The 17,069-nt window shown below is 53.1% G+C and overlaps 1 protein-coding gene across 1 annotated transcript in view; it reads right to left on the bottom strand.

Moving 5' to 3' along the window:
• Positions 1-17,069, bottom strand: part of LOC139263956 (V-type proton ATPase 116 kDa subunit a 1-like) — a 242,186-nt gene that overhangs the window by 50,532 nt on the left and 174,585 nt on the right. The gene's annotated exons all lie outside the window — the stretch shown is intronic.

Genomic DNA, 17,069 nt, shown 5'->3' with positions numbered 1-17,069 from the left:
CAGAAAAGAAAATATGGTGGGGAAGATTGCATATTCCTTATAGAAACTGCCGGAGATTTCTTCCTTCCATTAATTTTAAGGAAAGGAAAATTCTTCCCCTCCCCCACCAGATTTTTCTTTCTGTGCTCCACCCGGATGTTGTTCAATGCCCTGGTGATAAAGATGAAACTACTCCTAACGCCCTAATATTGGAACAGAGACTCAGAATAATTGCCAGTTCAACTTAAATGCAGTGGGAGCTTTGCTTTATGGTGTCTGTCTAATGACTCAAAGGTCTTGTTGTAAAAAATAACTGAAGGGCATTCAGCTGAGAAATTATGCTTCTGATTTTCTCTTTGCTTCTGGGATGGACAATTGACAGTCCCGGTCAGTGTCCATATTTGACAGGTTTGACAGTAAGTCAGAATATAAAAAGTTATCCACATCATTTATAATATAACGCAGTTATTACACTTCTAACAGTTAACATACAAGCCTTAAAATTATTGTTGGCAATACCAGTAGATGAAAGCTCAAAGTGTTCATATGATGCCCATCTATTTGATATTTTAACAAAGTATTGAACCATTTATACCTTTTAAGATCGGACAGAGGAATGTTCCATGAACTCTTTGAGAATATGTCTGCTGATATTGTGAACAGACATTCCGAGTGTATAGTTTCTTATATAATAATAAAAATAGATACAGAATCAGTCCTAGCAGAAGAATCAATAGTATAATTGTTTCCTATTACCTTTCATTTGGCTATGTTTTAAGCACATGATTTAAAAAAAATAATACAACCAACACAATGAAAAGTATTTTTTTCACAAATGCAACTATTAAAGTTGAAAGCGCTCAAGGATGGCTGCCCTTGGAAATTAGCTTTTGCCCAACTTATCCTGAAGAAATGTTTTACCCTACTGCCACCCCATTCTCTTTCTAAAGCTATGTATGTGGGCCCCACCAGCAGCATCCAGACCAGGCAAGCGGAAGAAAAGAAATGTTTTACAAAATCTTTCCAGATTGGTCCTCTTACTCAGAGATCCAGCTTCCTTCCACAATGGGTGGGCGGACACAAAGGTTTTCATGAGCATGAGGCAGACAGGCACCAGAGATGCAGCTGTAATGGTGCTCCTGTCCGCCTGCTTCATGCTAATTAGGTGACCTTCCACTGACCTTGGAAACTCCAGTGGGGTCAACTCTGGAGGCAGAAGTGATGCTGGTGTAACTGCCAGGATCACATCCCAAGGAATTCCAGGTTCTTGTAATCTGCTGTTAATTCTCAAATGACTCATCTTCGTGAAAATTGTAGGTTCAACTCATAATTCATAAATAACAGTTTGGCTCTCAGAATATCTGTTCCACTAGTGGTAATTGCTGATTATTTTGTGCACCTCTGCAATTTTGCTAATGAAGACTTTGATGAAGAATCTGTCCTTGTCTGGAACTGTGCACTTCTAAACAAATTACTATTGCATGGTTCCCCCACCAAAGCTGTCTTAAAGCCTCCTAACAATTCTGTCTGGTTTCTTCTCAAATCACACCACCTGCTGTAGTTGGTAGTTTATCCTTTGATTCTTTTCCTGTTAGCTCACGAGTTCCATGATCAAAGACCCTTATCATGCAATCTTCTCTATTTTTTTGCTAATGACTTAATTCTATATTTCTTAAGATAACATGTTCTCCTCAGTATTCTCTGTACAATGGTTGGATCTATATTAATGACTTCGATGAAGGGACTGAGTGTAATGTAGCCAAGTTTGCTGATGATACAAAGATAGGTGGGAAAGCAAATTGTGAGGAGGACACAAATAATCTGCAAAGGGATATAGACAGGCTAATTGAGTGTGCAAAAATTTGGCAGATGGAGTATAATTTGGGAAAATGTGAGGTTATCCACTTTGGCAGAAATAATAGAAAAGCAAATTATAATTTAAATGGAGAAAAATTGGAAAGTGCTGCAGTACAGAGGGACCTGGGGGTCCTTGTGCATGAAACACAAAAAGTTAGTATGCAGGTACAGCAAGTAATCAGGAAGGCAAATTGAATGTTAGTCTTTATTGCAAGGGGGAGAGAGTTTAAAAGCAGAGAAGTCCTGCTCCAACTGTACAGGGTATTGGTGAGGCCACACCTGGAGTACTGCGTACAGTTTTGGTCTCCGTGTTTAAGGAAGGATATTCTTGCATTGGAGGCTGTTCAGAGAAGGTTCACTAGGTTGATTCTTGAGATGAGGGGGTTGACTTATAAAGATAGGTTGAGTTGGTTGAGCCTATACACATTGGAGTTCAGACGAATGAAAGGTGATCTTATTGAAACATATAAGATAATGAGGGGGCTCGACAAGGTGTATGCAGAGAGAATATTTCCACTCATAGGGGAAACTAAAATTAGGGAACATAGTCTCAGAATAAGGGGCCGCCCATTTAAAACTGAGCTGAGGAGAAATTTCTTCTCTCACAGGGTTGTAAATCTATGGAATTCTCTGTCCAGAGGGCCGTCGAGGCTGGGTCATTGATTATATTTAAGGCGGTGATAGACAGATTTTTGAATGATAAGAGAGTAAAAGGTTATGGGGAGTGGGCAGGGAAGTGGAGCTGAGTCCATGATCAGATCAGCCATGATCTTATTAAATGGCAGAGCAGGCTCAAGGGGCCAGATGATTTATTCCTGCTCCTATTTCTTATGTTCTTATAATCTTATCATTACTATGTCTTTCAGTGGAACAATTAAACTGTGCTTTCTTTTAATTCTTCAAAAACACAAAGTTTCCTTATGTTTCCCAAACTAAAAACTACTTTATTTTAGTTTTGATGGTGCCACTCTTAGACTTTCTTCATCAACTGAATTTTTGCTTTGCTCGTCTCCTTGGAACTCAAATGAAACTCCAAGTAACATGGTTTTTGCTATTGTACCATACACCTAGGTGGCGAAATTGCACCTTTTTATAGCTCCGTTAGCACCTCCGGCGGGTGGGGGGGGGGGGTGCTCTAACGGATCACAAGAAAGTTTTCATCTGAGGGGGGGTGGGGGGCGCTACAGCCTCCTGGGAAATTGCCAAGGGGTTTGCAGAGGTGCACCGTGCCTAGCGCCCAGCAGTTAGTGCCATGGGCCTCCGAGCAACCGGCGATTATGTCATCGCCATGCACGGCGACCCTTCACCGCCCGACGCTGACCTTCGGGGGAAAGTGCCCCACGGGCCGCGAGGCTGCGTGAGCGGGTGTCAACGCCAGTCAACATCTGCTCTCGGGACAGTGATTAAAGGGGAGGGTGCCAGCGCATGGAGCCGCCATCTTTTCTTGTCGGCCGACTCTCGGATTGGCTTGACAATGGTGGCCCTAGCGTGCTCCAGGCCGTCATCATGCAGCCTGACTCTCCGTCTTGGGTGCCAGGCTGCTAACCCGGTGCCCTGGTGGCCAGTGGAGGCCATCAAAGGCTTTGCAGAGTGCGCAGTGGCCCTCCCCGTTAATTGAAGGGGAGGGGAGTTGAAGTGCTGAACACTTTGCTCTATTGCCGCCCCTGGACCCGCCCCTAAATGAAGCAGAATGCGGGAGATTGCACTCCGTTTCCTTTCAGGGGCAGTAAGGGCAATTCTGCGTTGGGGGCAGGATTTCTGCGCCGGGCGCTAAAAGTCCTGGCCCTGGACGGTTACTGCCGCCAATTGGGGCGCAGGACAATTTCACCCCCTTATTTCCCTTTCCAAAACTCTTAACTCTCTATGAAGTGCATGGGCCCGAAATTGACGAAGGCCTCTGCCCGCCCAGGTGTCGCCCAAAGGTCCGCCGATGGCCGCCGAGGTACCTGACAGTACTTTGGGCAGGATTTTCATCAAGGGACCTATACCACCAATCTGGGCGGCAGCCAGCAGGAACTCCCAATCTCGGCGGCAAAGGTGCTTGCTGCCCAAGTGCCACCGAGGATGGAGTCGGGCCCACGGAGGATCAAAGACCTGCAAAGAAAAAGCATTAAAAAAAATACATCGGAATTCCTTCAGGGGGCCCCATACAGGTAAGGCCCTGTAAAGAAAAAAATTATTTACTCACCTTTATTTTTCAGCTCTTCATACCTACCTTCGGGGACAGACCAGCCTCCTCGAAGCAGTCCACCCCCATTCTGGTGCCGACTCCTGCCCACACCAATCTGGCGGGTGGGAATCCACTTACGTCAGCAGATGGTTCCCGGCACTCTCCCCTCCAGCCCGCTCCAGACCAGATCGAAACTGGCACTGGGCGGATCCCGAAGAGGAATGTTGGCGGCAGTGGGCGGCAGTCAGCAGCAGTGGGCTGTGAGTGCATCAATTTCGGGCCCTAAGTCTTAAATACAGCTTCCAAATGGTGGGATGCTGTTCTAGCACTTCTCCCACACACTTGCACAGGGTACAAAAAAGCACGAAATGTCTGATGGATGATCCCTCTCTCTCCGCCAGCTTCCAACTACTCTCTCCATTATACTTCTATTGTCTTTATTTTACCGCTGGTGCTATCGTCAGTGCTCTGCCTAACTTTCGACTCTTATTTCTACCACCTTCAAATATACCATCTGACATAGTCTCTTCCTCTGTACATCCTCACTGATAAAAACAATGCTAACCATATTGGGGTCAAAAATCCAATGTGTGGTGGAGAGGGAATCCTGCTACACCTGTGAGCTTCCCAGCTCAACCTGCGGAATATCCGGGGTCAGAGTGGAGTCAGCTAATTTAAATTTCTCCGGTGGGTGCCCATGCCAATATGGATGCAACAAATTAAAAAATTCAAGTTTGCCCAAAGATTGCGTGCTAGCGTAATTCAGTTAGTTACTATTTTTTTAGGTTCGTTTTTTTTTGCGTAACCTGGTGTCTGCGCCAGTTTTTCACAATTATGCAAGCTTGGCCAACTTACGATTCTCCTAGGATGGCGTATGTGTTCACTCCCAAAAAACCTTCTGGGCACTTAAGAAAAACGAGCGCACATCAAAAAATTGGCGCAGAAAGACGCCATTGTTTTTAAGTGAAGTTTTGGAGGTAGTCAAGAAAACATAAATATGCATCATCAAGCTTAAATGTTTCCAACTGAAAACGCAGAAAATGGAAGTTTCTTGCAATTCTTTAAGTTCTGATTTTTTTAAAAGTGCCACGCTGCCACTGAACGTCTCCAAACTGGGCTCGAGGGTTGGAGCGTCGGCCGGCAGAATTGGTCCCTCACCCGGACACAGGATGTGGAAACCGAACTGAAGGGATGAGAACCCTTGCACTATGTCACTATGCATCAAAAGAAGCCCGGGGGGCTTGGGGTGTGTGGGGGGGGGGCGTGGAGTGGGGGACTGGTAGAAACCGAACTGAAGGCATGAGAAGCCTTACACTATTGTTCCCAATGTTGGGGAAGTCCAGAACCAGGGGTCACAGTCTAAGGATAAGGGGTAAGCCATTTAGGACCGAGATGCGGAGGAACTTCTTCACCCAGAGAGTGGTGAACCTGTGGAATTCTCTACCACAGAAAGTTGTTGAGGCCAATTCACTAAATATATTCAAAAAGGAGTTAGATGAGGTCCTTACTACTAGGGGGATCAAGGGGTATGGCGAGAAAGCAGGAATGGGGTACTGAAGTTGAATGTTCAGCCATGAACTCATTGAATGGCGGTGCAGGCTAGAAGGGCCGAATGGCCTACTCCTGCACCTATTTTCTATGTTTCTATGTTTCTATGTTTCTATTCAGCAAGCAGCATCAAATGAAGCCCGGGGTGTGGGGGTGGAAGCCGAACTGAAGCCATGAGAAGCCTTACACTATGCCACTATGTAGCAATCAAATAAAGCCTAGGTGGGGTTCCCGATCTAAGTAAGCCTATTACGCATGCTCAGACCTGGGTGTGGTCCATACTAGAGCATCGACCTTGGGGAGAGAGACAACAAAGAACCTTGTCCTGCCTGCTGTTTTGAGCTTCTTGCAAATGTACAATTTAATTATGGGGGCAATACTGACAATGCCATACCTTGTGCAAGCCTTCTGCATAATGACGCTGCGGAGGAGACTATTGATTCGACGTCATCGCACGAGGAACCACAGAGCACATAGGATGATGGGCAGGAGACCTTATCCATGTCGGGTATATCAAGACAGGCATTCATACCTGCACCTGAGTGATGCAGACTGTCAAAAGGCTGCGTTTCCGCAAAGAAGTTGTAACTGAGATCTGTGAGTTAGTAAAAGCAGACCTACAACCTAGAAGCATCAGGAGGACTGCTTTGTCAGTTGAAGTGAAGGTTACAGCTGCACTTTCATTCTATGCATCTGGATCGTTCCAGGCCACAACTGGGGATGTGTGCGCCATTTCTTAACATACAACACATATCTGAATTTGGCAGGTGACTGCTGCACTATATGCCCGGAAGAATGACTACATAAAGTTCCCCATGACCGCCCAGGCAATGTGTGAAAGGGTTGTGGGCTTCTCCAGCATTGCTGCCTTCCCAAAGGTACAGGGCTGCATTGATTGTACCCACATCGCCTTGCAAGCACCTTTGGAGGATTCTGAGATGTACAGGAACAGAAAAGGCTTCTAGTCCGTTAATGTGCAACTCGTGTGTGATGACATGCGTCATATCATGTCAGTCGATGCAAGATACCCTGGGAGTACCCATGATGTGTTCATCCTATGCGAGAGCACTATATCTGCCATGTTTCAGCAGCAGCCAGAAGGGCAGAGCTGGCTACTGGGAGACAAAGGGTACGTCCTCCCCACGTGACTTATGACGTTCCAATGCGTAACCTGGATGGAAGCTGACTGGGAATACAACATGTCGCATATTGCAAGGCGCAGCATAATAGAGAGGACCATTAGCATCTTGAAACAGCGTGTCGTTGCCTGGACCATTCCGGAGGCTATTTGCACTACTCCCCTGAGATTGTCGTTCAGTTTACTGTTGTGTGCTGCATGCTGCATAACTTAGCCATCATGAGGCAGCAGCAGCTGGTAGCAGAAGACCTACCTGAGGTGAGAGTGGCTGATGATGAGGTTGAAGATGCAGATGATGAGCAGGAGGACAAGGACGAGGAAGCCATGCAACTACCTGAACCCAGAGCACGACGGCGGAGGAGGGCGGGCTGTCGTGACCCTTAAACGATTGCTTGAGCCTTACGCCAGCAGCTCATCCGTGAACGCTTTTCTGCCTGAAGGCTCAGCGGCAACTATTCCACATGGACCATGTTTACTGTTTGGACCTGTTCCATAATATTGTGTTGTGTTAATGGAACAAATAATGAAAATGATTCAGTTATAATTTAAAATATATTTTATTCAAAAGTTTAACAAACATTTGCTTGTACTTTACTAAAAAATATTCTTGTATCAAACTTTCAAGTTTTCAATTAAGATCACTTACAAACTTTAGCATCACTTACAAACTCTAAGATCACTTAAAAACTTTTAAAATTGTAAATTTACATAACTTACAAAAAACTTAATTTGAGAACAGTTACAACAGTAACAACAATAATAATAATAAGAACAACATCAGCAAGGGGGGGTTACCTTATGATGATAGATTGAGTAGACTGGGTCTTTACTCCTTGGAGTTCAGAAGGATGAGGGGTGATCTTATGGAAACATTTAAAATCATGAAAGGGATAGACAAGATAGAGGCAGAGAGGTTGTTTCCATTGGTGGGGGAGACTAGAACTAGGGGGCACAGCCTCAAAATACGGAGGAGCCAATTTAAAACCGAGTTGAGAAAGAATTTCTTCTCCCAGAGGGTTGTGAATCTGTGGAATTCTCTGCGCAAGGAAGCAGTTGAGGCTAGCTCATTGAATGTTTTCAAGTCACAGATAGATAGATTTTTAACCAATAAGGGAATTAAGGGTTACGAGGAGAGGGTGGGTAAGTGAAGCTGAGTCCACGGCCAGATCAGCCATGATCTTATTGAATGGCGGGGCAGGCTCGAGGGGCTAGATGGCCTACTCCTTTTCCTAATTCTTATGTTCTTATGTTCTTATGAACTCCGAGTAAAGACCCAGTTTACTCAATCTATCATCATAAGGTAACCCCCTCACCTCCGGAATCAGCCTAGTGAATCGTGTCTGTACCCCCTCCAAAACTAGTATATCCTTGCTTAAGTAAGGTGACCAAAACTGCATACAGTACTCCAGGTGTGGCCTCACCAATACCCTATACAGTTGCAGAAGGACCTCCCTGCTTTTGTACTCCATCCCTCTCGCAATGAAGGCCAACATTCCATTCGCCTTCCTGATTACCTGCTGCACCTGCAAACTAACTTTTTGGGATTCATGTACAAGGAGGTACGCTCGCGGCCTTCCGCGAGAGGTGGGCACCGGAGGGACTGGAGTGCATCATCACGCCCGGCAACCAAATTTTAATTTGATTTTACATTTTAAAGTTTAATTTGTTTTAATTGCCGGTGCTTTTAGTGTCCCCTTCCCTTTTATAGGGGGCACCGGGGAAAATTGTGATTTTAGTGCCCCAAAAAAAAAAACAAAAAAAAACAACAAAAAAACACAAAAAAAAAAACAAAAAAAGAAAAAAAGGGCCTTGTAAATGTCTGGTGTGTCACCCAGGTCGGGTGGCACAGTTTAATGTTTATGTTTTTCAGGTAGACTCTAAAAGAGTTTCATGTACAAGGACCAATCGTGGAGCAGTGGAGGCGTGTCCTGCTCAGTTGGAGCTGTGAGCAGTGAGGAGAGCAGCTATCAACTTTTACTCCTGCCTGGAGAGCCCTGAGACCAGCCCAGGAAGAGAAGGAAGGAAGGGGCTTCACCACCAACTTTCACCCAGAGGGAGAGGAGGAGAAAAGAAAACTTTTTATCAACTTTTTACCCTTTCTGCAAGGAGTTGGAGAGAGGGGGAAAGGCCAACCAACATCCAGTGTGGAAGGAGGGAGACTCTACCATTCAACAGGTGGGTGTGGGTGCAGTCCCAAATAGACTTTGTTGAATCGGTGGGGGGAGGAAAGAAGACCACTGAGGGCCGGAACATTGCGGGGGGTGTGTGTGTGTGGAAAGTGTGTGTGGGGACCTTGCTTACAACTAGGCCCCCCCCACAATTGGAACCCCCCCCCCCAATTGCCTAGCCTGGGATAGCTGGAGCTACCAGGCTGAAGATTTTTCTTAATCACCTAATTAAACATCGTTGGGAGTGTGTGCCTGGTGGTTCTAGCTGCCCCAGGTGAAGACATCTTCTCCCCTCACCTGAAGACCAACCCAAAGACTGTGCTTGTGTGTTTTGCCATCTGGGGAGTGCACCCACCCACAGCTGCGAGGGGAGACCTGCCCTCGCAGTTCCCCCCCCCCCACTTCCCACCCCCCTCTCTCTCTCTCTTTCTCTGTTACTCGTTTTCTCCCCTCTCTCTCTGAGGCCCCTTTCTCCTAATTTAAAAAAAAAACAATTGAGACAACTGAGCAGAGGGAGCAAGGCCCCTCCCCAATTGCCAACTAGGGGAGAGGTGTGCCTCATTAAGGGCTCCTCTGCTCAGTTAATATACGAGGCCAATAAAGACCATTAAGGCCTGTGACTTTGGGGTGGGTGTGGCCCTTAAAGGGACCCCGTGATGGCGACCCCATCCACGCCGGTGGCAGGGCCAGCGAGGACATATGCGCAGGTGGCAACCGCTTCCACGGCACCTCCTGCGCCACCCGCTGCCCTGCCACCTTTTCAACTTATCACCAGGAAACACGGGGTCAAGAGCTACACTAACCCCACAATGAGCATTGAGGAGTGCGTGCGGGCGATGGCTGGGGTAGTCGGCCCCTCGGCCATTGTCGCGGCCTCCAAGATGTCTGGGAAGGCTGTTTTCTTCGGAGCGGGCGGTGTCCCTGGCCCTCGAAAAGGGGCTCACGGTGGGCGGGACGTTCCTGCCGGTGGACCCTCTCGAGGCCACCGCGCAGAGGGTCATCGTGTCAAACGTCCCGCCCTTTGTTTCCGCTGAGCTCCTCCTCCATCACCTACACCAACTGGGGGAGGTAAGGTCGGGGATCAACCCCATACCGCTCGGCCTCAGGGAGAACAGCCTGCGCCACGTGTTCTCCTTCCGCCGCCAGCTCTTTGTCCGGCTGGCGCGGGAGGACATGACGGAAGGGCACTTTAATGTGGTGCACGAGGGGACTGCCTACCGCGTCTTCTGGACGTCGGACGGCGTGCGGTGCCATGCCTGCAGGGAGGTGGGGCACATTCGCAAGAACTGCCGCCAAACCACCGAAGGCGGCCAAGGCTGGCGCCGCCGCCACCCCTCGCCCTAGTTGCGTCCGCGTGCCGGGAGCCATAGGTGCACGGGCATCGTCGGAGGCCTTTGTTTTCGGGGCCTCCGGCGGGGGGGAGGGAGAGCGTCCGAACGGAAGGAAGGTGCGGGACAAGGCAAAACATCCAGAGGCGGGTCCCCTCGGTGCGTCAGACAATTTGTTTACCGCGCTCGGCCTAACCCAGTCACCGGCGAGCGCGGGGTGCCCCGAGCCCGTGCCCGAGCCCTTGAATAACACCACAGAGGGGCCCGGGCGCGGGCAAGAAAAGGAAAAGGGGGGGGCGGAGCGGGAGGCCTCGGCAGACATGGAGGTCTCCCTGCCTCCGCGCGCCCCCAGGAACAAAAGGAGGCGCGGCTCCGATGAGGCGGAGGGGGAACAACATCCCTCCGCGGAGGAGTCGGTGCCCGCCGCGTGTCCCGCGTCCCCAACCAGCGCCCCCAAGCTGCGCTGTAGGCGAGAGGAGTCTGTCCCCGGGGAGGGTGAGACAGTCCGGCCCGCAGCAAACGCGCTTCTTTGAAGAGGTGTCCGCTCTTCTTGGCTCCGTCGACGTCGGCGACTGCATTGTCCTCGGGGGGGATTTTAACTGCACCCTCGAGGCGAGGGACCGCTCCGGTGCCCCGCAGTGCATGACGGCGATGGAGAAGTTGAGGGACCTGGTCGGGTCCTTCGACTTGGTGGACGTCTGGCGAAATCTCCACCCCGACTCCAGCGCCTTTACTTGGGTGAGGCCTGGAGTTGGATGGTCTAGAGTCGACCGCCTTTACGTGTCTCGGGCGTACGTTTCCTGCGTCCCGGCGGCCTCCATGCGGCCAGTGCCGTGTTCGGACCACCACCTGGTGTGGGCGGAGCTCGCTTCGCTCCGCGCGAGGACGGGGTCCGCGTACTGGCACTTTAACAACCGGCTGCTGGAGGACGTGCGGTTCCAGGACTCGTTCCGTCGATTCTGGTCCGACTGGAGAAGGAAGCAGGGGGGCTTCCCCTCCTTGAGGCTATGGTGGGACGTGGGCAAGGCTCACGTCCGCGTCTTCTGTCAAGAGTACGCGAGGGGGTCGACCAAGAGGCGGGCGGCCAGAGTCGGGCGCCTAGAAAAAGAGGTGCTCGACCTGGAAGCCCGTCTCTGTCAAGTCGTCCAGGACCCGGCCCTGCGGACGGTGTACGAAGCGAAGAAGGCCGCGCTGAAGGGCCTGCAGCTCGTCGGGTCCCGAGGCGCGTTCGTGAGGTCGCGGATCCAGTTCCTGCGGGATCTGGACCGCAGCTCCCCCTTCTTCTACTCGCTGGAAAAAAGGCAGAGTGTCCGTAAGCAGCTCTTGACGCCGCTGGCCGACGACGGCTCTCTCGTCTTGGATCCGGAGGGCGTCAACAACAGGGCCCGTGAATATTACGGGGCTCTGTTCTCTCCGGATCCGTCCAGCGAGGAAGCGCGTAGAGTTTTGTGGGAGGACCTGCCGAAGGTCAGCCCGGAGGGCGCCGAAAATCTGGAAGCTCCGCTAAGCCTGGCGGAGCTGACCGGTGCCCTCGCCCGGCTCTCGAGGGGAAAATCCCCGGGGCTGGACGGGCTGACCGTGGAGTTCCACAGGGCGTTCTGGGACGTCCTGGGGAGCGACTACGCGCAGGTCCTGGGGGAAAGTCTGGTGACCGGGGAGATGCCCCTCTCTTGGCGCAGGGCAGTCATCGTCCTGCTGCCTAAGAAGGGCGATCTCCGCCTCCTTAAGAACTGGCGCCCGGTCTCCCTCCTCAGCATGGACTACAAAATCTTCGCCAGGGCGATGTCTGATCGCCTTGGTGCCGTGCTGGACCACATGATCCACCCCGACCAGTCCTACACGGTCCCGGGCCGGACAATCCACGATAACATCCATCTGGTCCGGGACCTCATCCATTGTTCCCAGGAGGCTGGTCTGTCGGTCGCCTTCCTATCCCTCGACCAAGAGAAGGCGTTCGACAGGGTGGATCACGACTATCTGCTCGGAACTCTGCGCGCTTTCGGGTTCGGGACGCATTTCGTCGCCCGGATCCGACTTTTGTACGCCGCCGCGGTGCCCCTTCGCTTTAGGAGAGGGGTGCGCCAGGGATGCCCCATGTCCGGCCAGTTATACGCCGTTTGCGTGGAGCCTTTCCTGCGCCTCTTGCGGACGAGGTTGACGGGACTGGCTCTGCAAGGGCCGGGCGTGGAGGTCGTCCTCTCGGCTTACGCCGATGACGTGCTCCTCGCGGTAGAGGATCCCGCTGACCTGCGGAGGATGCGTGAGTGCCAGGAGATTTACTCGGCCGCGTCCTCCGCCAGGATCAACTGGGAGAAATGTTCCGGACTCCCGGTGGGTCAGTGGCAGGTGGACTCCCTGCCGGAGGAGCTCAGGCCTTTTGCCTGGAGCACGACCCATCTCCTCTATCTGGGAGTCTACCTTAGCCCCGACGAGGGAGCCTGGCCGGCGAACTGGCAGGAGCTGGAGGCCAAGGTCGCCGCTCGCCTAGGGCGCTGGACAGGACTGCTCCGAGTGCTGTCCTACAGGGGTCGAGCGCTAGTCATAAACCAGCTGGTGGCCGCAATGTTGTGGTACCGGCTGGTCACTTTGACCCCTTCCCCTGCGTTTGTCGCCAAGATACAGAAGAAGCTGGTGGACTTCTTCTGGAACAACAGGAAGCACTGGGTCTCTGCTGCGGTCTTGAGTCTCCCGCTTGAGGAGGGCGGTCAGTCGTTGGTGTGCGTCAGCGCCCAGCTCGCGACTTTCCGTCTTCAGACCCTGCAGAGATACCTTTACGTCGAGCCCCCTCCTAGGTGGTGCGCTCTGGCGAGATATTTCTTCCGCCAGCAGCGCTACCTCAATTATGACACGCAGCTCCTGTTTGTGAACTTGGGGGGTGCCAGGACCGCCCTCCGGGAGCTGCCTGTCTTTTACAGGGAACTCATCAGGGTCTGGAACAAAGTCTCCACCAAGCGCAGCTCTCCGCCGGCTGGAGTGGCGGCCGTCCTGCAGGAACCGCTGCTCGGGAATCCGTACCTCCACGGCCGAGGTTTTATGTGGCGGTCGGAAGAGAGGGCTGTGGCTGGTGAGGTGACCAGGGTCAGGGACCTGCTCGATGGCGGAGGAGCGGGCTGGATGGCGCCAGACACGCTGGCGCGGCGCCTAAATTCTGCCAACGTCCGCCACGCGGCCGATGCCATCGAGTCGCTAAAAACAGCTCTGGGCCCTGACTCCGTTAGGTGCATCGAGGAGGCTCAAGCACGTGGGGAGATCCCGTCCGAACTGACCCCCGTCCGGACGGAATTCCTCATCGGCGCCAAACCCCGGAACCTCCCTCGGGGGCCGGCGCCTCACAACTTGAGCCGCCTCGGTGAAATCCCCTCCGTGCCTTTCAGTTCCGCGCGGAGGGGTTTCCTGTACGGGCTGCTCCTGCACACCCTCAACTTTGCCATCCTCGCCGGCCGTCCGGACACGCCATGGCGTACCATCTTGCCGTCCGGAGGAGGCGGGGGTCCCCGATGGAGGGCACTCTACGCAGGGGTCCTCCCACTATTCATCGGGGACTTGGCCTGGAGGGTGGTGCACGGAGCAGTGCCGTGCAATAAATTTTTAAGCCGGTTCACGGACTCCCAGGCCGCCTGCAATTTCTGCGGTCTGGAGGAGTCCGTGTTCCATGTTTTTATTGAGTGCACAAGGTTGCAGCCCCTGTTCCATTATTTGAAGGGGCTGCTCCTGAAATTCTGGCTGCACTTCAGTCCCACTCTCCTGATCTTTGGGCACCCTGTGCGGAGGGGAGCGGGTAGGTCCGAGGGCCTCCTCGTAGGACTGCTCCTGGGCATGGCCAAGGGTGCCATCAGCCGGTCCAGGCAGCGGGCGGTCGAGGGGGTCGTTCAACCTGACTGCATGCCTCTCTTCCGCTCTTACATCCGGTCCAGGGTGTCCTTGGAGATGGAGCACGCGGTGTCCACCGGTACGCTCGCGGCCTTCCGCGAGAGGTGGGCACCGGAGGGACTGGAGTGCATCATCACGCCCGGCAACCAAATTTTAATTTGATTTTACGTTTTAAAGTTTATTTTGTTTTAATTGCCGGTGCTTTTAGTGTCCCCCTCTCCTTTTATAGGGGGCACTGGAAAAAGGAAAAAATTTGATTTTAGTGCCCAAAAAAACCCCCAAAAAACCCAAAAAACAAAAAAAAACAAAAAAGAAAAAAAGGGCCTTGTAAATGTCTGGTGTGTCATCCAGGTCGGGTGGCACGGATACATGTTTTATGTTTTGCAGGTAGACTCTAAAAGAGTTTCATGTACAAGGACCAATCGTGGAGCAGTGGAGGCGTGTCCTGCTCAGTTGGAGCTGTGAGCAGTGAGGAGAGCAGCTATCAACTTTTACTCTTGCCTGGAGAGCCCTGAGACCAGCCCAGGAAGAGAAGGAAGGAAGGGGCTTCACCACCAACTTTCACCCAGAGGGAGAGGAGGAGAAAAGAAAACTTTTGATCAACTTTTTACCATTTCTGCAAGGAGTTGGAGAGAGGGGGAAAGACCAACCAACATCCAGTGTGGAAGGAGGGAGACTCTACCATTCAACAGGTGGGTGTATTGGTGCAGTCCCAAATAGACTTTGTTGAATCGGTGGGGGGAGGAAAGAAGACCACTGAGGGCCGGAACATCGCGGGTGGTGTGTGTGTGTGGAAGTGTGTGTGGGGTCCTTGCTTACAACTAGGCCCCCCCCACAATTGGAACCCCCCCCCACCCCCCACATTTGCCTAGCCTGGGATAGCTGGAGCTACCAGGCTGAAGATTTTTCTTAATCACCCTATTAACATCGTTAGGAGTGTGTGCCTGGTGGCTCGAGCTGCCCCAGGTGAAGACATCTTCTCCCCTCACCTGAAGACCACCCCAAAGACTTTGTGTTTTGCCATCTGGGGATTGCACCCACCCACAGCTGCGAGGGGAGACCTGCCCTCGCAGTTCCCCCCCCCTTCCCACCCCCCTCTCTCTTTCTCTGTTACTCTGTTTCTCCCCTCTCTCTCTGAGGCCCCTTTCTCCTAATTTTTTTTAAAACAAAACAATTGAGACAACTGAGCAGAGGGAGCAAGGCCCCTCCCCAATTGCCAACTAGGGGAGAGGTGCCTCGTTAAGGGCTCCTCTGCTCAGTTAATATACGAGGCCAATAAAGACCATTAAGGCCTGTGACTTTGGGGTGGGTGTAGCCCTTAAAGGGACCCCGTGATGGCGACCCCATCCACGCCGGTGGCAGGGCCAGCGAGGACATATGCGCAGGAGGCGACCGCTTCCACGGCACCTCCTGCGCCACCCGCTGCCCTGCCACCATTCAGATTAATTACAAAAAAACACGGGGTCAAGAGCTACACTCACCCCACAATGAGCATTGAGGAGTGCGTGCGGGCGATGGCTGGGGTAGTCGGCCCCTCGGCCATTGTCGCAGCCTCCAAGATGTCTGGGAAGGCCGTGTTCTTCCTGGGATCGGAGCGGGCGGTGTCCCTGGCCCTTGAAAAGGGGCTCACGGTGGGCGGGACGTTCCTGCCGGTGGACCCTCTCGAGGCCACCGCGCAGAGGGTCATCATTTCAAACGTCCCGCCCTTTGTTCCCGCTGAGCTCCTCCTCCCTCACCTACACCAACTGGGGGAGGTAAGGTCGGGGATCAACCCCAGACCGCTCGGCCTCAGGGAGAACAGCCTGCGCCACGTGTTCTCCTTCCGCCGCCAGCTCTTTGTCCGGCTGGCGCGGGAGGAGACGACGGAGGGGAACTTTAATGTGGTGCACGAGGGGACTGCCTACCGCGTCTTTTGGACGTCAGACGGCGTGCGGTGCCATGCCTGTAGGGAGGTGGGGCACGTTCGCAAGAACTGCCCCGCCTCCAAGGCCGCCAAACCACCGAAGGCGGCCAAGGCTGGCGCCGCCGCCACCCCTCCCCCTAGTTGTGTCCGCGTGCCGGGAGCCATGGCTGCGCGGGCATCGTCGGGGGCCTTTGTTTTCACGGCCTCTGGCGGGGGGGAGGGAGAGCGTCCGACCGGTAAGAAGGCGCGGAAGAAGGCAAAACACCCAGAGGCGGATCCCCTCAGTGCGCCAGAAAATTTGACCACCGCGCTCAGCCCAACCCCGTCACCGGCGAGCGCGGCGTGCCCTGAGCCCGTGCCTGAGCCCTTGACCAATACCGCAGAGGGGCCCGGGCGCGGGCAAGAAAAGGAAAAGGGGGGTGCGGAGCGGGAGGCTTCGGCAGACATGGAGGTCTCCCTGCCTTCGCGCGCCCCCAGGAACAAAAAGAGGCACCGCCCCAATGAAGCGGAGGGGGAACAACATCCCTCCGCGGAGGAGGCGGTGCCCGCCGCGTGTCCCGCGTCCCCAACCAGCGCTCCCAAATTGCGCTGCAGGCGCGAGGAGTCTGTCCCCGGGGAGGATGAGACAGTCGAGGCTGCCCAGCCTCTGCCTCCCGGGGATGGCGTGCAAGATCTGCCTGTCGTGGGGGGCGTGGGGATCGCGGAGGAATGCATTGCCGCCGGGCCGGGCGTCCCGGGGACTGAGGCGGGCGGGGCCGAAAAGGCCGAACCTGAGCCCGCCCAGCTATTAATCAACTTCCCCCGGGAGTCGCTCGACCCGGCAGAAACACAAATGAGTGATTTTAATGAAACTGTAGATGCTGGGCCGGGGGGTGGCAGCGGGGAGGGGGAGGAACACCCACCCTCGCCTCTTGCTGTGGAGCTGGAGCACTTGGAGAGCCTGGGGATTTCCTATGGCCGGGTCTCTCCTTGTTCTCCGGTTCCTGGGGCGGAGGGGGAACCCCTTCCGCTGTCATTTCCCGACCCAGCACCATTTTTAAAAGAGCCCAGTGGGGACTCCTCTGCCGACGATCCTGGGGGTGGGATCGGGGCAGAGCCAGGGCCGGTT

Source organism: Pristiophorus japonicus, chromosome 5 (assembly GCF_044704955.1).
Source record: "Pristiophorus japonicus isolate sPriJap1 chromosome 5, sPriJap1.hap1, whole genome shotgun sequence".
In the NCBI taxonomy this organism is placed as follows: domain Eukaryota; kingdom Metazoa; phylum Chordata; class Chondrichthyes; family Pristiophoridae; genus Pristiophorus; species Pristiophorus japonicus.
This window is presented reverse-complemented; position numbering and strand designations above follow the sequence as displayed.